The sequence below is a fragment of the Mus musculus genome, chromosome 6 (assembly GCF_000001635.26).
Source record: "Mus musculus strain C57BL/6J chromosome 6, GRCm38.p6 C57BL/6J".
NCBI lineage: Eukaryota > Metazoa > Chordata > Mammalia > Rodentia > Muridae > Mus > Mus musculus.
In genome coordinates this window covers 79,030,816-79,051,493 of record NC_000072.6, presented here as the reverse complement: position 1 = coordinate 79,051,493, position 20,678 = coordinate 79,030,816, and the positions used below count along the sequence as shown (strand labels likewise).

The 20,678-nt window shown below is 39.0% G+C and overlaps 1 long non-coding RNA gene and 1 pseudogene across 2 annotated transcripts; both read right to left on the bottom strand.

The window, feature by feature from the left end:
- On the bottom strand, positions 2,509 to 3,383 carry Gm5311 (predicted gene 5311; annotated as a pseudogene).
- Positions 15,625 to 19,452, bottom strand: Gm20362 (predicted gene, 20362). 2 transcript variants are annotated; one of them, NR_040301.1, is made up of 3 exons: positions 19,380 to 19,452; positions 18,221 to 18,453; positions 15,625 to 17,406 (listed from the first exon to the last, which is right to left on the bottom strand). It is a non-coding gene; the product is annotated as a predicted gene, 20362 (long non-coding RNA). The 2 variants fall into 2 exon arrangements; NR_040302.1 differs by having other exon boundaries at positions 15,625 to 17,392.
- Between the last annotated feature and the right edge of the window lie 1,226 nt (positions 19,453 to 20,678).

Sequence of the window (20,678 nt, the reverse complement as noted above, 5' to 3'; positions counted from 1 at the left end):
GTCTGACTGCCTCTTGAGAGACTAAATAAGTAATATGCAATATACTATGGCTACTCTTCACTTCTCAACAGGTGTCCTAATTTTTCTTAGCAAAATGCACTGAATTCCTTTTCTCCTTTCATTTGCTGACATGGGTTGTGACTCGTAATTAGGTGAGTCACCCATAATTGGAAATATTCAATTCAATGCAAATGAGACTTTATTCTCATATTTTATCTATTTCTAATTAGGGAGGGAAACACAGTAGTAGTCTAAACTGGTATCTCCACCAACAAAAAAACTCATTTCAATGTAGGATGGAAGTATTGAAGGTGTTTTATGCTCCTTTTGTGTTGGGGAAACACTGGGTAGGAGTGTATTCACAATTTACAGATTTGCAAATTTGCCACTGTGGATAATAAACCAACTGCCCTATCGCAGATTCACCTAATCACAGATGTTTGTAACTTGGTAACACCATTGTTTGTATCCTGGAGACATTTCACAAAAACAAATTCTTTCAAAGTAGCAATGTGTGCAGGTAATTCTAAAACACTTCCATGTTTCTGTAGGGCCTTGCAAGGCAATTTCCAAGTTAAGCCTTCAGTCAGCTAAGTATTCGCATTTTATGTTTTATAGGTATTCGTGGTGTCTGTTGACAGGCTTTAGGCTCATGAAAATACAAGTGCCAGGAGCCAGGCTAGGGAAACATGGTCCATTGTTCTATGAACCATATGTGTGAAGTGAGAACATGTCAAGAAGCAAATCCGTTAGTTATTGACTTGGTTTAAAAGAAGATTCTTGCTGCATTACTCTAACAATGGATAAATTAGAAACTGATTGTGCTCATGGAGTGGTTATTAACCTCATCACAATCTGGTAAGAAGGACCTGCCTATAGGTATATACGATGATATATGGGAATGTAATTGTATACAAGTTTGTTTTTATTCTCAATAATATAAACATGTCCATTTTTTATGGTCTTGTTTCCTTTCTTCTCTTCTTCAGTGATATTACGATTAGTGTGTCTGATATGAATGATAGCACATTAACTTCACTTAGCTTTTCTGCTCATCTTTCAAACTGTAATAGAGCTTAAAAAATTTTCCATCTAACATGTGTGCACAAATGCACACAGAATTGAATGACGAGGATGGTTAAATCCTGTTAGGCTTATTTCAAAATATGTCTGTACATTCTTTGATACTTTTAATTTTTATCATATTTCATCTCATTTCAATGTAGGATCTGATTATTGGCATTTTCATCTTGGTTTGGGGTTTTTTTCTTTAATATGAGATCTTATGTAGTCCTTGCTGTCTTTTAACTCTGTATAGCTGAGGTCAACAATGAGTTTCTGAACATCTTACCATTGCTTTCCAAGTGCTGGGATTAATGTCATATACAGTCACACGTGATTTTATCCACTCATTCTTAGGAATAAAATATTACAGAAAAAAAAATGCAAAGTGTTCAAGATGAGAGATACATGTCTACCTTCTGTGATGTTCTTTATTCACCTAACAGCTATAATGATGACACTCACTAAGCTCTGAGGGCAAGCACAGAGTAAAGAGGGAAGCCTGTTGTCAGCAGCCATGCTGACTTAGCATCCTTGGAAGCACATGCTGTGTAACTATTGAATCATTTTGAAAGCAGAGCCCTTTATAAACTCCAGAAGGAAGGTTTACATTTTCTTTCTTCATAAACTCTATAAGGAGAGTCTTATCTTGTGTGATTTTGGGTTGTATCAAGTTGACAATGCAACTAACCAGCAGAAGGAAGAAGGATGTGAGATCAAAGTCTACCCTTCAAGGGCAATATTTCACTTACCTGATTGCATTAAGGAGTCTCACTTCCTAATGTGTCAATCACCTCCCAGTAGTTATTTAATTAAAATTCCATAGATGTACCAATACACTAATGGAACCAGAACCCTTATCATCAATTTATTTCCCAAAGACAGGTGAGTAAAACTGCCTCAAAGATTAGGCCTTTGACACAAGATGTCTTCTGAGACACTTGAGGTCTATATCACAACACTTCTAACAATGCAGAAAATAAAATAGTAACATGTCAACAGACTGGACATGTGTCTAACTTAAGTGAAGTGATATATGATTCTTACAGAGCCTAATAGCACAATTCTCTCTTCAACTCTAAACTATGAAATCATTCATATTGCTGAATAAGGATTACAGATATTAGCCATAAGTCCCACTCATGTGCTGATTCCAAGGTTTCTTTATTTACTTAAAGGTACAGATTTAGTAGTTCATAACTCTCTGTGTTTTGGTGTAAGTCTTTCACTTGCTCCCTGTATGCATATTGTCTAAATTTTTGTTTTTCCTTATAATTTATTTTATATTTTATTGTGTGTGTATATGTGTATGTCTATGTGCGGGTATTTGTACATGCTTATAGGTACTCTTAGAGACCAGAAGAGAACATCAGATCCCCTAAAGTTGAGCTGCTTGAGGTGGGTGCAAGGAACTAAACTTTGATTCTTTGCAAGTAACAAATTATCTTTTTTTTTTCTTAAAGCTTTTACTTTGAGACATCATGAAAAACTTAGAGGTACAACAAGGAGAAGACATGACCACAGGATGGAAACAGCACAGGAGCATCAATGCCTGCAACTAATACTGGAGCAGGAGTTTGACATGACAGAGGGGCTAAAGGAATGGACTTAGTATTCCTCTCCTTCTTCCTCCCCCTTGCCTTCCACAGAATCCGTAACAACCTCTTCATAATCCTTCTCTAGGGCAGCCATGTCCTCATGGGCCTCAGAGAGCTCACCCTCCTCCATGCTGTCACCCACATACCAGTGCACAAAAGCACGCTTGGCATACATCAGATCAAACTTGTGAAATAAGAGGAGCCCAGGCATTAGCAATGGCTGTCATGTTGCTCAGCATGCACACAGCACTCTGGACCTTGACCAGGTCACCACCAGGTACTACAGTGGGAGGCTGGTAATTAATGCCAACCTTGAAGCCAGTGGGGCACCAGTCCACAAACTGGATGCTGTGCTTGGTCTTTATGGTGGCAATGGCAGCATTGACATCTTTGGCAGCCACATCCCCACGGTACAGCAGGCAGCAAGCCATGTATTTACCATGGTGAGGGTCACATTTCACCATCGGGTTGGCTAGCTCAAAGCAGACATTGGTGATCTCTGCTACAGAAAGCTATTCATGGTAGGCTTTCTCAGCAGAGATGACAGGGGCATAAATGACCAGAGGGAAGTGGATACGAGGGTAGGGCAGCAGGTTGGTCTGAAAATCTTTCAGATCAACATTCAGGGTCCCATCAAATCTGAGGGAAGCAAGGATGGAAGACACAATCTGGCTAATAAGGCAGTTAAGGTTAGTACAGATTGGGCACTCAATGTCTGCTACGCTCTCCGGTCGAGTCAACTGGACAAGCCGAAAGGCTTAAAAGTCACTCATGAGGCAAAAGAGTTTCAAGGAAGCTCTCCCCCTGGAGTCTAGTGTTCTCTACCCATACATTATTTTTTCATCCCCGAGTTCCATTACCGCGCTATTCTAGAGTATGGATCCACGTGCTCTCTTTCAATATTTTCCTATTATAAGTGCTCTGACATGGCTAAAGCCTTCTGCCAGTGTTCCAACAGTCCAAGGGCGTCCTTGACCAAGATCAAGGGTTTAGAATTCAGCAAGATTGTAAAAGCTAAGTCACTCCCTTACACAGGAATTTACCATCACTTAGGAAGAAGGAAGTTTCAGACCAAAGGAGAAACCAGAATAGATACTATAGCAGAGTGCCATATCTCTAGTTCTGAATTTATTGACTTGTGCCTCAGTTCCTGTTTTCTCTACTCCTAGTAAGAGTCATATGAGAGGGAAATGTTAACCAGTTTCTGAAGAGAGGTACTCTGCAAAGACCTCATCTAATACCACCAAAAATATATGACAGTAACCATGTATCAGATTTCTGATCTTTAGAGATCTATCTCTAATATAGAGTTCTGTCCTCACCAATACCTACAAAAATAAAATATGTATTGTGAGTTGCACTTCTTGTAGCCTTCTAGTTGTTTTGCTTATGCAAAAAATCCTATATGTAGGATGTGCTTTTTCCTATATGCAAAATATGATATTGCTAGTGACTGTCACCCTAATATAATTTCTCACCAAAACTATTTCTAAATGTGCATTTTTGTTTTTAATATGTAGATGCACATATATACATTTGTCCATTTCTATTTCTATGGTGAACCACATGACTAAAAGTAACTTGAGGAGGAAAGGGTTTAGTTGATTTATACGTTCTGGTCACAATCTTCTATTGAGCAAAGTTAGGGCAAGAAGTCATGCAGAAACAGGGGAGAACTGCTGTTTGCTGGCTTGCTCCTGATCATGCCCAGCTACTTTCTTTATATAAGCCATGGTTCCTCCTAAATCAAACAGCAGTCAAGATAGTGTCCTACAAATATGTCCACAGGCCAATCTATTTAAGTTAATTTTCAACTGAGGTTCTCTATTCCCAAGAGACTTGTGTCAACTTGATAACAAAAACTAATTCATATGTATATGCATAGCTCCCATCACAACAAAGACTAAAATAGTTTCTATCCTTTAGCCCTATCACCTGATACCATATTTTTTCTCCTTATCTAGTTACTTTTAATTATGTTTTACTGGCTTGTCACTTGCAAGCCTAATCTAGTGACTCTCTTATCAAGAAAAGAACAATCAAGGATTGATCTGAATTAGTCATAAGAGCTTGTCAATAAGAATCAAAAGTTTTGTAAGCAGAAAACCAAAAAGAAAGTCAAGTATACAGAAAGATGACAGTAGTGTACTTTTTCAATACAAAAAAAAAAAAACAAAAAAAAAAAAAACAAAAAACCAAAAAACCAAACCAAAACAAACAAACAAAAAAAAACCTAACAGTCTCTAGAGAAGCATGTGTCATGACTACTTAGATTCATGGTGGTTAAGACGGAGAATGAGAGACCTCAGTTCATGCTATTGCATCATTCTTTAGGACAGGTAGGCACTGTACGAATCCTTGCATACATGGATAGAAACAAAGGGGTTTGTAAATTGAATGTACAGTGTGTGGCCAATATGTGATCCTCAGTTAGAACACAGTCTGACAAATACCAAGGAGGAAGCTCACAGCCAATCATTGGACTGAGCTCGGGGACCCATGATAGAGGAGATGAAGGAGGGACTGAAGGAGCTGAGGGTGTTTGCAACCCCACAGAGGGAGCAACAGTGTCAACAGGCCAGATCCCCCAGAGTTTCCAGGAACTGGACCATCAACCAAAGAATACACATAGAGCAACATATGTGACAGAAGATGGTGTTGTTGGAATTCAGTGGGAGGAGAAGCCCTCGGGCCTGAGGGTGTTCAATGTTCCAGTGTAGGAGAATGCCAGGGCAAGAGGGAGGATGGGAGTCTATGGGTAGAGCAGCACCTTCATAGAGGCAGGGGTGGGGGTGGGTCAGATAGGGTAGGGGGTGGGGCAGATAGGATAGGGGGTTTCCTAAGAGGAGACCTGGAAAGGGGAAAACATTTGAAATATAAATAAAGAAAATATCCAAGAAAAGCAAATACTTCTGATGGATGTTGCTCTTACTCAAAGGGTGAAGTAGAGCTTTTGTTTTATTAACTCTATTATATATACAATTACAGTAAAAATAAATTTTACCACTTCCAGCATCTGCATACCATATCCAACTATCATTAATCCAAAAACACCAAGGAGTGACTTCAATATTTGGTATTTTTTCCAAATTCAAAGAAGCAGGACACCAAAATAAGAACACAGAGGTAAGATGATAAGCATCCCATAGCTTGGAAACTTTTTGTTACATGTTATAATAAATGTTGGGGGCAGCATGCAGGAAGAACTTCAGTGGGCAAGTGTAATATTAACTTGGAGATTGTTCACAGTCTTTCTTGGCTATGAAGGGTGCACTTTGGAAAGGCACTACCCCAGAGACTTCATTCTAGGACTGCTTCATGCTTCTGATATGCTTCCTCATGTCTATCTTATTTCACTTGATGTGAGTGGACTCTGCAAGACCCTCCCTGCCTATAGCCTGATGTGATTATTTTCTGAGTGATACTTTTTCACTCTGTTGGGAAAGTTTCCTCCAGATCAACATGAAGATAAAAAGTCTTGAGATAAGACTATTTTGATAAAGTAAGAATTTTATGGAATGTTTATTTGATTTAAATGGTTTTAGAAAGTTATCCTGATTTAAGTAATTTTAGGAAGGTAGGGTAGTTGATAGAAAGTTTAACATTAGATTCAAGAATAGATTTTGCCCCTTCCTCATAGACTGGTAAGAGCTGAATGGGGTAGAGAAAGGAGTACAGTGAGCGTTCATGCATTGCAAGCATGCAATTACAGAAGCAAGAAAAATAAGCTTGGGACAAGTTAGTGATCAAAGAAAGCATTCACTCTACATTGGGCATGAGTTCCTTGGTCTTGTAACCCAGGGATGTGGTAACAGGCTTTCAGTGTGTGCCAGGAAGTAGAAAGGTTATAAATAAAGAATAAGCAACTCTAATATGAGTATGAGAACAGAGAACAGACGGTTTGCCAGTCTTGCTGACTAAGATGTCGAAAATAAGATGTAAGACAGGTGATTGGTTCCTTAGTAAATGCAGATTGTCCTGAACCAGGTACAGGGAGAAATTTGCTATAATAGATTTTGCCTACTTAAACTTTGTTAAAAGAATGATTTAGGATTATAATGAGCATGTGAAAAGAAAGATAAATGAGAATTGTTTAGTTAGATATGTTTCAAAAAAGAAATAAAAAAATCAATAATCCTGTTGTAATTTTCTCTGTGTAATGATTTTAATCTGTTTTGGAATAATCTGTTTTTGTTGTTATTGTTTATCTGATGACTGTGAGGTAATTTTCTTCCTAAACAGAAAAAAATTTGTCTTTAGTGGTATAAAAAGGGTTAGGGAAAAAAATCAGAGTGCTGGAGCCTGCTTTGGTTTCAAACTCACTTCTCTCTCTCTCTCTCTCTCTCTCTCTCTCTCTCTCTCTCTCTCTCTCTCTCTCTCTCTCTCTCTGTGTGTGTGTGTGTGTTTGATTTCCCCTCCCCCTTTTTGCTTCTCTCTTGCAGGCTGCCATAGGTAGCAGCCATTGTTGGTTGTCATCTGGACATGCCCCTGTCAGACCCTCTTAAAGATGTCCTCTGTTAGCTCTTTTCACTGACCCAAATATCCAATGCTGTCCTGGACTAAGTGTACCCTGTGGTGTCAAAGCTGACCTTTGACAATTAAGAACATATGTATTGAATTTGTATTCAATTTCACTATTATAGTGGAAAACAAAGCTAAACTCTGGCAGTGTTATTCTGTTTATCTTCTTTATCCCTGGCACTATTTTTAGCAAATTAAAACTAGCAACAATATCTTCTTCATTTGAGTTCACAACAACTCTGACTCAGTTACCTTCCTGTGGACCCTGTTCCCTTAACTGAGATACATTGTCTGACATCAATGGGAGAGTTTGTGCCTAGTGTTGTGGTGAGTTGAGGTAGTTTGTTACTCAGCAGGGGACCTCCCCTTTTTCATAGGTGAAGGGGAGGGTGGCCATGTGAGGGGAATATTGGGAGGACATAGGGGTTTGAGATTGGAATATAAAGTGAATAAATTAATTAATGGAAAAATAACAAGATCAATAAATTATCCAGAAAAATGTCCCAATAGACAGCAAATTTGTCATGTTCATATTTAGATGTTTTTCAGTTAACCTGTTGATTTTTCATTGAAGATACTGAATTTGAGTTATGTTGGACAGGAAGAATGCTCATTTCTTAAAGAGCCAGTGTTCAGCAATTTCTCTCTAGTATACATTTACTGTGCTGCTTTTAGAACATGTCCACCCTGAGCTGGATAGACAGCTTTGTTGGCAAAATGCTTTGACAACAAGCATGAGGACCTAAGTTCATTTTTATAAGCACATGCAATAAACTGGGCATGAAATCTCTCTTCCAAGCACTGGTGCTACAGAGCAATAGAAATGGCCATCTGTGGAGCTCCTTTGCTAGTCTACTTGATTTGATGAACTTCAAGTCTGGTGAGAGACCATGCCTTCCAAAATAAAATCATCAGCGATGGAAGAGTGCATTTGACACTGACACCAAGCCTCCATACAGACACATGCATGCATATCTAAAAACAGTGACACAAACAAGTATGTAGTCCACACTCGGAACACACATTAAATGATGCACACATCCATCAATTATTTTACACTTTTTCTATCAAAGGAGGTTGTCTGTATTCTAGCCTCCTTGACAGTGCTGAAGGTTTTGTGATAATTTGGGGTAGCAGAGAATGACAGAGTTGACATGGTTCTAGGAACCTTTTGAGTACAGGTGGTACAAAGGCACCACATGTGGTCTTTGCACAGATACTTGAATAATCACATACGAAAGGGTCAGCAGCCATGTAAGTATGTGGCTGCATTTCTGAGCTGATAACACTGTAAGGAAATTTGTCCTGTCACTGTCAGTGAGACACATAGGAAGGTCCTTTGTACAGACTGAGATTTCACAATATGGCAGGATTTTCCCTGTCCAATTAATTTAAATATTAGTGCAGCAGGAGGCCTGTGATTGCACAGGGAAAAGGGAGGAGCAAGGATTTGCAGAGAAGAAGGAAGTAAAATGAAGGATGAACAGGATGACTCAGACTCCATGTGGCTTTAAAGAACCACAGTTAGATATAATATCATATATGGATAGAATAATTGGGGTAACTTGTCTAATCTAGGTGGGCAGCTTTTACCACTATCAATTGTCCCTGAATTTACTGTGTGTACATCTTGTGTATTGAGAATTTATTGATATATAAATCTGACTGATTAATTATAAGCTTCTAGAGTTTTGATTTTACCGGGTTACTGGGAATTGTGATAGCTAACCGAGAAGTAGGCAGTCATTGCACTGGGGCTGGCTTGGCTGCAACCTGCCAAAGGAACATGGGAGCTCCAGGTATAGCGCAGGAAATTGCTATTATTTTTTAATATCTCCCACAACACCACAAGGAGAGGCTTACTACATGGTGCCATAGCTTTTTGTAGAGTCATCAAGTCACTGAAGCTAGCTGAGACCTGGAAATCATAATTGTCTCTCTGCCTTTTAAATCAATCAATCAATCTTTCTTTCTTTCTTTCTTTCTTTCTTTCTTTCTCTCTCTCTCTCTCTCTCTCTCTCTCTTTCTTTCTTTCTCTCTCTCTTTCTTTTCTTCCTTCCTTCCTTCCTTCCTTTTTTCTTCCTTCCTTCCTTCCTTCCTTCCTTCCTTCCTTCCTTCTTTCTTTCTTTCTTTCTTTCTTTCTTTCTTTCTTTCTTATGAAACACTGTGTCACTATGTAGCCCTGGCTAACCTGGAACTTTCTATGCAGACCAGACTAGCATAAACTTCACAGAGATGTGTCTGCCTCAGACTCACCACCATGCCTGAACTTTAACTTATCCTCTTTAAGACATGTAAAATGTAATTATTTTTAGCAGTCTTTCTTTTTCTTTTCTTTCTTTATTCTTATGTCATACACTGCATCCTGAACACAGTTCCTTCTTCCTCCAATCCTCCCAGCATGCTCTCGTTCCCCCAGATCTACTCCCCTTCAATTGTATGATCAGAAAAAATAGTTCTTTCTGGGATGTAAACTGAACATATAGTTAGAAGTCACAATAAGACTAAGCACAAACCCTCATATGAAGGCTGAACAAGGCAGCTGAGGAGGAGAAAAAGGGTCACATAATCAGCCAGAAGAGTCAGAGTCAGCCCATCTTAGTAATTCTACAAAAACACCAAGCTACACAACTATAACATATATGCCGAGAAACTAGCTCAGATCCGGAAAGGCTCTGTGATTGCCACTTCAGTGTCTGTGAGCCCCTGATTATTTGGTTCTGCAGGCTGTGCTTTCATGGTGCCCTCAACTCCTCTGGCTGCCACAATCCTCACTCACCCTCCTCTATGGGTTTCTTTTTTTTTCTTTTTTTTTTTTTTTTTTTTTTTTTTTGGTTTCTGTAATCTTTATTCCTTATAGAGGAGAATCAAAGATGAATACAATTGATTTGATTTTTTGGCTTTTATTATTTTAATCAAGGTTAGACTTGAAGAACATTTTCTCATCTGACAAAACAATACAAAAAAAATTTCTCAGTTAACCAAACAAAAAATTTTAGGAGTACGTTAGAACTTCAGCAACTTAGCACCAAATTATTGCTGCACTAGGCATGGGTTAGTTTGTCTTGTTTTGCATTGATCTTTTTTTAAAGAGAAAAGACATATCACTATTTATTGTGCCTTTCAATGTTTTCCTTTTAGAAACTCTAACTTGGACTTTAATACCAAACACAATAAAGCTGGTTATAACCTTGTAATTTACAGAAATCCTGTGTGTGTGCCTGTGTGTGATATCAGTGTAGTATATCTATTGACAAGTGCATTTGGATGCTGCTCTATGTGACAGGCATAGTGCTAGAGGCTGAGCCTGCTCTCGTCACATTCATTTTTTTTTTTTTTTCGAGTTCATCTTCTTTTTTTTTTTTAATTTTTATTAGGTATTTAGCTCATTTACATTTCCAATGCTATACCAAAAGTCCCCCATACCCACCCACCACCACTCCCCTACCCACCCACTCCCCCTTTTAGGCCCTGGCATTCCCCTGTACTGGGGCATACAAAGTTTACGTGTCCAATGGGCCTCTCTTTCCAGTGATGGCCGATTAGGCCATCTTTTGATACATATGCAGCTAGAGTCAAGAGCTCCAGGGTACTGGTTAGTTCATAATGTTGTTCCACCTATAGGGTTGCAGATCCCTTTAGCTCCTTGGGTTCTTTCTCTAGCTCCTCCATTGGGAGCCCTGTGATCCATCCATTAGCTGACTGTGGGCATCCACTTCTGTGTTTGCTAGGCCCCGACATAGTCTCACAAGAGACAGCTACATCTGGGTGCTTTCGATAAAATCTTGCTAGTGTATGCAATGGTGTCAGCGTTTGGATGCTGATTATGGGGTGGATCCCTGGATAAGGCAGTCTCTACATGGTCCATCCTTTCATCTCAGCTCCAAACTTTGTCTCTGTAACTCCTTCCAAGGGTGTTTTGTTCCCAATTCTAAGGAGGGGCATAGTGTCCACACTTAAGTCTTCATTCTTCTTGAGTTTCATGTGTTTAGCAAATTGTACCTTATATCTTCGGAATCCTAGGTTTGGGGCTAATATCCACTTATCAGTGAGTACATATTGTGTGAGTTCCTTTGTGAATGTGTTACCTCACTCAGGATGATGCCCTCCAGGTCCATCCATTTGGCTAGGAATTTCATAAATTCATTCTTTTTAATAGCTGAGTAGTACTCCATTGTGTAGATGTACCACATTTTCTGTATCCATTCCTCTGTTGAGGGGCATCTGGGTTCTTTCCAGCTTCTGGCTATTATAAATAAGGCTGCTATGAACATAGTGGAGCGTGTGTTCTTCTTACCAGTTGGGGCATCTTCTGGATAAATGCCCAGGAGAGGTATTGCTGGATCCTCAGGTAGTACTATGTCCAATTTTCTGAGGAACCGCCAGACTGATTTCCAGAGTGGTTGTACAAGCCTGCAATCCCACCAACAATGGAGGAGTGTTCCTCTTTCTCCACATCCACGCCAGCATCTGCTGTCACCTGAATTTTTGATCTTAGCCATTCTGACTGGTGTGAGGTGGAATCTCAGGGTTGTTTTGATTTGCATTTCCCTGATGATTAAGGATGTTGAACATTTTTTCAGGTGCTTCTCTGCCATTTGGTATTCCTCAGGTGAGAATTCTTTGTTCAGTTCTGAGCCCCATTTTTTAATGGGGTTGTTCGATTTTCTGAAGTCTACCTTCTTGAGTTCTTTATATATGTTGGATATTAGTCCCCTATCTGATTTAGGATAGGTAAAGATCCTTTCCCAATCTGTTGGTGGTCTTTTTGTCTTGTTGACGGTGTCTTTTGCCTTGCAGAAACTTTGGAGTTTCATTAGGTCCCATTTGTCAATTCTCGATCTTACAGCACATGCCATTTCTGTTCTGTTCAGGAATTTTTCCCCTGTGCCCATATCTTCAAGGCTTTTCCCCACTTTCTCCTCTATAAGTTTCAGTGTCTCTGGTTTTATGTGGAGTTCTTTGATCCACTTAGATTTGACCTTAGTACAAGGAGATAAGTATGGATCGATTCGCATTCTTCTACATGATAACAACCAGTTGTGCCAGCACCAATTGTTGAAAATGCTGTCTTTCTTTCACTGGATGGTTTTAGCTCCCTTGTCGAAGATCAAGTGACCATAGGTGTGTGGGTTCATCTCTGGGTCTTCAATTCTATTCCATTGGTCTACTTGTCTGTTTCTATACCAGTACCATGCAGTTTTTATCACAATTGCTCTGTAGTAAAGCTTTAGGTCAGGCATGGTGATTCCACCAGAGGTTCTTTTATCCTTGAGAAGAGTTTTTGCTATCCTAGGTTTTTTGTTATTCCAGATGAATTTGCAAATTGCTCCTTCTAATTCGTTGAAGAATTGAGTTGGAATTTTGATGGGGATTGCATTGAATCTGTAGATTGCTTTTGGCAAGATAGCCATTTTTACAATGTTGATCCTGCCAATCCATGAGCATGGGAGATCTTTCCATCTTCTGAGATCTTCTTTAATTTCTTTCTTCAGAGATTTGAAGTTTTTATCATACAGATCTTTCACCTCCTTAGTTAGAGTTACGCCAAGATATTTTATACTATTTGTGACTATTGAGAAGGGTGTTGTTTCCCTAATTTCTTTCTCAGCCTGTTTATTCTTTGTATAGAGAAAGGCCATTGACTTGTTTGAGTTTATTTTATATCCAGCTACTTCACCGAAGCTGCTTATCAGGTTTAGGAGTTCTCTGGTAGAATTTTTAGGGTCACTTATATATACTATCATGTCATCTGCAAAAAGTGATATTTTGACTTCCTCTTTTCCAATTTGTATCCCCTTGATCTCCTTTTGTTGTCGAATTGCTCTGGCTAATACTTCAAGTACTATGTTGAAAAGGTAGGGAGAAAGTGGGCAGCCTTGTCTAGTCCCTGATTTTAGTGGGATTGCTTCCAGCTTCTCTCCATTTACTTTGATGTTGGATACTGGTTTGCTGTAGATTGCTTTTATCATGTTTAGGTATGGGCCTTGAATTCCTGATCTTTCCAAAACTTTTATCATGAATGGGTGTTGAAACTTGTCAAATGCTTTTTCTGCATCTAACGAGATGATCATGTGGTTTTTGTCTTTGAGTTTGTTTATATAATGGATTACATTGATGGATTTTCGTATATTAAACCATCCCTGCATTCCTGGAATAAAACCTACTTGGTCAGGATGGATGATTGCTTTAATATGTTCTTGGATTAGGTTAGCAAGAATTTTATTGAGGATTTTTGCATCGATATTCATAAGAGAAATTGGTCTGAAGTTCTCTATCTTTGTTGAATCTTTCTGTGGTTTAGGTATCAGAGTAATAGTGGCTTCATAAAATGAGTTGGGTAGAGTACCTTCTACTTCTATTTTGTGAAATAGTTTGTGCAGAACTGGCCTCTATGGGTTTCTTAAAATCAATATGGGAAGGAAAATAAGGGAGTAGACAGATGTTTTGAAGTTAAAATATTCACATACATATACACATTAACATATACATCATATACACATGCACATACACACACATAAATAGATAAAATTTTCACATACATAATAAATATTTTCCCTGTGAATAGACTCTTGTCTTGACCTGACCTCTCCAGGAAAGAGCATCCAAATTAATTATGCAGTACCTGTGGTCAGAATGGTCAGTCCTCAAGTTAAGTACATGTAAACAACAGTTAATAGACACATCATGTTGTACTTCTGTTTTCTTTTTTTTAATGGGTGTGTGTGGTGTTTTGTCTCTCTTTCTCTCTCTCTCTCTCTCTCTCTCTCTCTCTCTCTGTGTGTGTGTGTGTGTGTGTGTGTGTGTGTGTGTGTGTGTGTGTGTAACAGTAAAAGAAGAGAAGGCTCAGAATTTAAGAGGATGAAAGTGGGGGTGAAGAGGTATAAGGAAGGTTTTGGAGGAAGAGAAGTTAATAGAACTGAAGAAAGATGACATTTTAATTTTGAGACTAGAGAAAGGAATCTAAGGCCTTGTGCTTGCTATGTAAGCACTCTGCCAATGAGCTGTTTCACAGGTCCTTATTACAGATTTTCAAAATTTTCAGAGATAGATTCTAACTAATTTACCCAGGCTAGCATAAATTTAGTGTGTAGCCTAAAGAATTTATTTCATTCTTTCCCTCCCAGTAGGGATATAGGCCTAATTCATCAGAACTGATTGTCACTATTGTTTTATAAGATAATTATTTGGGGCATTTTGCTATGCAGCAATAGTGACAAGAACACTATATATAAATAAGATGGAATTGAGTCCTTTATTTTATGTCATATGAAGATTTCAGATAAGGTAGAAGACATAATCTGATATAAGAATTTCTCACACATTACAAATTTTAACTATACAGAACACACATTGCATGAACATCACAAAGTTCTTGTGTAATACATGCAAAATCCCTGTAAAACTTTTGATGAGTCGAATTTGATTCATTTAAATCAATAAAAGAACTTTTCCCAGTCATTTACTCGAGGTGTTGCAGAGTATTTTGACAGAGCTCTCCATTCTCCTTGCTCTGCATAATCTCAACACCATAGAGTGAGTACATTTATCTGACAGAAGTCTTTTGACAGAATGTCCTGGCTAACATCTCCTAGTGGATTTGCCTGCCAACTTGAGTGCACTTGTATGCAATGATGCTACAGGTGACAAGACTATAGGATCAGGTATCTCTCAGAATTGGCCACCAGATGCTTCAGAGGCACAGATGTAGGTCCAGGACCTCTTCTTCATTCTCTTCTTGGTTCTGAAGATTGAACCCAATGCCTTGTTCATGCAAGGAAAAGTGTTAAATCACTGAGATATATCTGTTTTTGTTTTGTTTTGTTTTGTTTTGTTTTGTTTGTTGGTTTTTCTTTGTTTATTACATTTCATACCTAAAGTAACAAATACCTAATTCTTTGCTCCTACAATTATCTCTAAGTCTTACTTGGGAGACCTATGGTCAATTTTACAGCTTCTCTTTAGAAATCATTACAGAGAAAAAGTTACTTCACCCTAGAAACAATAGTACCAAACTTTATGTGCAATTTCACTTTGTAACATATTTATATTTTCATATTTGTTTCATAATTATAATTTATTTTCCATCATAGTAAGATATTTAAATAATTTTAAAAATGATTTAAGTTTTATATATTAACATACAATTATGTAACAGACTATTGTATATACTTTGTGGCATATTTGGTTGTAAATTTAAAAAAATTAATATATATTTGTTTAATTTTTTGGTTTAGAAAAAGTCACACATGTAATAATTGTATTTAATACTAAATTTACACATATATGTTAGGATACAAGTATATTTAATATGCATTCACATGACATTTATTTACTTCTTCATGTCCAAATTTGGCTTCTGGTATGTTAGACATTGGCTAAGTTATGAATTACTTCAAAATAAAAAAAAACATGAATACAAGACAATACAAAAGAGTGATATATTACATTCCTTAATTGTTTATTCTGGAGATCAAATTATTTGCTTTTCATGTTAGACCTTACAATAGTTTCACTGTTGACAGCTATTAACAATGAATTACACAACCATCTGTCTGAAGATTTGATAAATTAACTCATTAAGAAATAATACAGTTTATCATTTCACAAAAGAATTATAAAAAATTAACACCCAGTATGATTTGTTGATCATAGAATGATTCCCTCTATTCCCTATGTTAGCCTTAGGGTAAAGACACAGGTGTAAATGTGATTTATTCTACCCATTTTTGACTAAACTGTGTTTCTGTATGGTTCCATGCAAAAGAAAGAAAGGCTGTAAACAGAGATTCTCCTGTAAACAATACCTTTCAGGATAGCACTTTAATGTAAATGAAGAAAATATCTAATAAAAAATGGAAAACAAAAACAAAACACAAAAACCCTCAAACCTTTGAAAATATCTATTCTATATTTAAGATGCTTTTCTTGAAATTCCACATTAGGCATAAAACACTTGCTCAAGAGGTTTAGAATTTGTGATAAAATGCTATGAGTGGATCTAGTGTGCACATTCAGAATGCATCACATAGTGATCTCACTGATATGCAGTGTTGGTATTCACCATGGCTCTAAAGTGATTGGTTTCCAATTAGAATGAGAGGGAAGAGACTATGGCTGAAGAAGCTTCCTCTGCTAATACTTTGCATTCGATGTTGCTTTGTGTATTTCTTCTCATAATTATCAGTTCTTTGGATGGATATAGTGGTCATAGGGAGTTGACTCAATCTTTGATTGGCCTTTTATATTTAAACCATGTCTGGTATGAATTCCCATCTGTTTCTCTGAGTAATGCTTATGAAAGACCCACAACGTGAGGACTCCCCCACGTTCTGACTCAGGAGAGGCAACACCCCAAAATCACCTACAAGAAACGGTCTTGTTGCAAACTGCAAGAGGATTTTTATTCAGGAGCACTCTCAGGCCCCAGGTCATACACCACACAGGGGTAGAGGACCATGGCGCCCCGAGTAGCTGAGTAAGGGGGTATTTAAAGGAAGAAACCACAACTCAAGGAGGTGGGAAGGGCGTTGTTGGAAAATACCAAAAATACTAGTTAAGAGTCACAAGGAAGTGCAAAGTTACAAGAGTCATGAGGAATACCTGGTAATTGTGAGGGTTATTTCTCAAAACAGTTTCTAAGAGCCCCTAACAAAAGCACATTTGCATAGCGGGTTCCAGCAATGGTCAGGATGACTTTTTTTGAATGAGCACTCTTTGAACCCAGGAAGCGGGTGGGTAGAGGAATGTCGCTATCTGTTTTATGATTAGCATACCTTTACAAAGGCCACATTCCCAAGACTGGGCCTAAAGGCCTAGAATTCTCTTTTTACTTTGTTATACTTTCATTCCCCACTTCTACTTGTTAGTAGTTCTAATCTTAGAACTAGACACTATCTTTTCCCTGACATATTTGATTCTTTAGGGCATGGTACTGTTGTCTCAAAGCTAAAAGCCGCACTGCACTAATTCTTGTCTTAATAAAGGTGACTTGTCTATTTAACACACATGGACCTATAATTAAAAGCAGAAGCAAAATCAAAAGGGGTCTCATAAAGGTAGAAAGTAGGGTGGTTAAGAGTACAAGATAAGGGCCTTTCCACCGGAGTCTCAAGGTTTTCTGCGTGGAGACGTCTAGCAGGTCTTCTCTTGAGTAGGCCTTCTGGAGCTGCTTCTTTGCTCGCTGTCTCACTCACTGGAGCACCTTGAGCCTAGAGAACAAAGGCTGGGAAAGCAGCATGTCAGCACTATGTACAGAGGCTATTTTTACCAGTGGAGGGGGCCCCCTGTAGAGTAATTTATAGGGGGGTCAGTCTAAACTGTCCAGGGGTGTTTCTATCCCTGAAGAGCATAAAGGGTAGGAGAGCTATCTAATCATTAGCGCCAGTCTCTGCTGTTAATTTGGTAAGGGTCCCTTAATGGTTCTATTCATTCTCTCTACCTGTCCTGAGCTTTGGGGCCTGCATGCACAATGTAACTTCTAATTAATCCCCAATATCTTGGCCAGTCCCTGATTTACCTGGGCAACAAAGACAGGTCCGTTTTTGGACCCAATTACCTTGGGAAGATTTCTTTTAGAAATTCTACCTTATCATAGCACAGGCCTTGCAGCTTTTGACTATTTCTTCTGCCAAGTCAGAGAGTCCTGTAACATAGTAGTCAAAGGACCTAACCACACCTTTGAATTTCTTGGCCCCCAGGCCAAGTCAAATACTGTCCATAACTTGATAGTGCTCAGCGGTATATCTAAATCTGGTCTCTCTGATGTCATAATAATCTTTAGGTTCCTTGACTGCCAGGATCATTGCTCCTTGGGCCGCCTGTTTGGATTTGTTAGATCTGCCATCTGATTTTTTTTTTAGCCACAGCATCTTAGGTCTTTCTCTGCAGATGTCAACAGCCCTCTTTGTATATTGTCCCGTACAGTGGCAAAAGCATACCTGCTGTCAGTGTAGACTTTTCTTTTGCCATTTATAGAGCTTGTCTAGATCACTTGTTTTCTGTTCACCACCTTACTGCTGTCCCTGCCTTCTGCTTACCTTTAACCGCGAGGCTACTGCCATCAGTGTACCAGTTCGAACTCTCAGGCCAAGGCTGATCTGATGCTTCGGATCATTTTAAGTACCAGTTTCTCAGCGCAGTGATGAGTAGGTGTAGTCTCACACAGTGGGACAGCAGGTGGAATGAAGCGAAGGCTACTCGTTCAGTCAACAAAAAGTTCTGATGTATCACAGGAGTGTTGTCATCATCCATCAGGCAAGAAAACCACCAGCTGGCAGGCAAGAAAACCACCCTCTAGCAACAGGGTGTAACTTTTTGGATAGGTAAGCCACTGGCCTTTTTTAAAGTCCCAAAGTCTGAGTAATGATTCCTCTGGCGACCCCTGATCTCTCTTTCACATAAAGAGTGAAAGGCTTGGTTAGGTCAGGCAAAGGCTCGCCATCAGTAGGGCCTTTTTCATTTCTCTAAAGGCTTTCTGGTGATCTGGGGTCCACACAAACACTTCCCCTTCCTTGGTTAGGGGGTACAACGGACAGCTAAGGTCGCCAACCCAGGTGTCTAGAGTCTGTAGAAGCCAGCGGTACCCAAAAATTTTTTACTTGCCTTGGTGTAGTTGGGGTGGGGATCTAAGTTACAGTCTTTTTTCTGGCTTTCTTTAGGCACTGCTTCCTGTCTCAAAGGGTGTATCCCAAATAAGTAACTTCAGTCTGACACAGCTGAGCCTCTTTAGCTGAGGCTTGGTCTTCAGTTGCCCAGGTTTCCTGTCTAGATCCTGTCTTTTTTTTTTTTTTTTTTCTCCTACCACTGTGGCAAATTTCTTTCTTGTCTACGATCCCTCCTGTTTTCTCTTTCTTTTGCCTCTCGCTTTTCTCTCTCTCTCACACACACTTTTTCTGCCTCTTTTACTAGATCGAGTAACTGTCTCCCTCTTATAATACACCTTCTAATCTCTGAAGTTTCTTTCTGATATCTGGAGTTGACTGCCTTATGAAAGGCCATGGCCACTGAGGCCTTCTGGGCTTTCAAGGTAAGATCAAAGGGAGTGAACCGCCTGAAGGCTTCCATAAGCCTTTCAAGGAACATTGAAGGAGGTTCGATCCACCCCTGCATTACCCCTTACCTTAGCCAAATTAGTGGGCCCATCTTGAGGCACCTTGGAGATCAGAACCTGGCGATAGATTTTTAAACTCTCCCTACCTTTAGCCATGTTGCAGTCACAACTGGGGTGAGTCAAAAGGAATCCCATGTCGATCTCATTTTGTAGCTATGTAGACCACCCGTTGGCTCCCAGGCTATTTTTCTAGCCTCTAACAGAATTCTCTCTCGCTCTTCGGTTGTTAAGAGCATCTGCAACAGCTGTTGACAATCATCCCAAGTAGGCTAATGAGAGAACATAAGGGACTCTACCAACCCTGTGAGGCTTGAGGATCCTGAGAAAGGGGGTGGTTAGTTTTCCAGTTATAAATACCAGCAGAGGAAAATGACCAGTAATGAAGGGTTAAAGTTTGGGCGGGTCCACCAGAGTCCACCTGGACTCTGTGCTCTGCAGTTCCATGTACCCAAAGCAGTCCTCCTCCTGCCACCCTGAGGGGTTCAGGGTTCTCCATCGGCGGGGGTTGAGGCTGTGGATAATGGGAAGGTTGTGGACTAGGCCACTCACGAGGCTTCATACAACCAAAATTTTGAGAAGCAAAACCCAATTTTAACAGTGAAAACAATCTATTTTTTCTTTAAAAATGAACTCCAAAAACATTACTTGCTACAAATTTTGGCTGTCCGTTCCTGCACACAAACACAAGAAGGTGTAGCCGCCAATATATCTGTTATAAATCTGGTTTCTAAGATAAGAATTACATAGAATATTACCCAATTCAGGCGTATCTTTAGAGACCTGTTCCCATGGGTTGTCTCATGCTGCATGTTGTAGTTCTAAATTACTCTAACCCAGAGTTACCAGTTTTAAGTCAACTTTTTGTTACCAATGTTACAAATTTTTAATCATAACCAATAACTTATGAGCCACTAATCTATAAACAAGACATATAAAACATATTTATACTTTTGAAACTATTTAGAAACAAAAATGAAATGGCCATATATATTTGCTCATTTAAACCGAACAAAATTCTTAATTTTTCTAGCTGTAATTTTAAGAGAGGAGCACCTTGTCACCTGATGAATCCAATAATCACAACCACAGAGATTTTTGTAGGAAAAACAGCCATCTGTTCCCTTACCATAGAACTTGAGAAGCTGTTGGTCCCTATAAGAGCAGCGATTATAATCAGCGCCTAGCAGGGCTTCTCCAGCCACACTAGATTCCTAACTACAGATGCAGGGCTCCAAAGACCAATTGATACTGTTTATTTTATTTACTACCAAATTATCCCCAGATAGTCGGAAAGCACTGCTTTTCTCAAAACCCATTCTCTCACATCTCAGGTGTAAACTATCTCTAGTCAGGGTATAAAGCACCTATGAGAATTACCTTTGTTT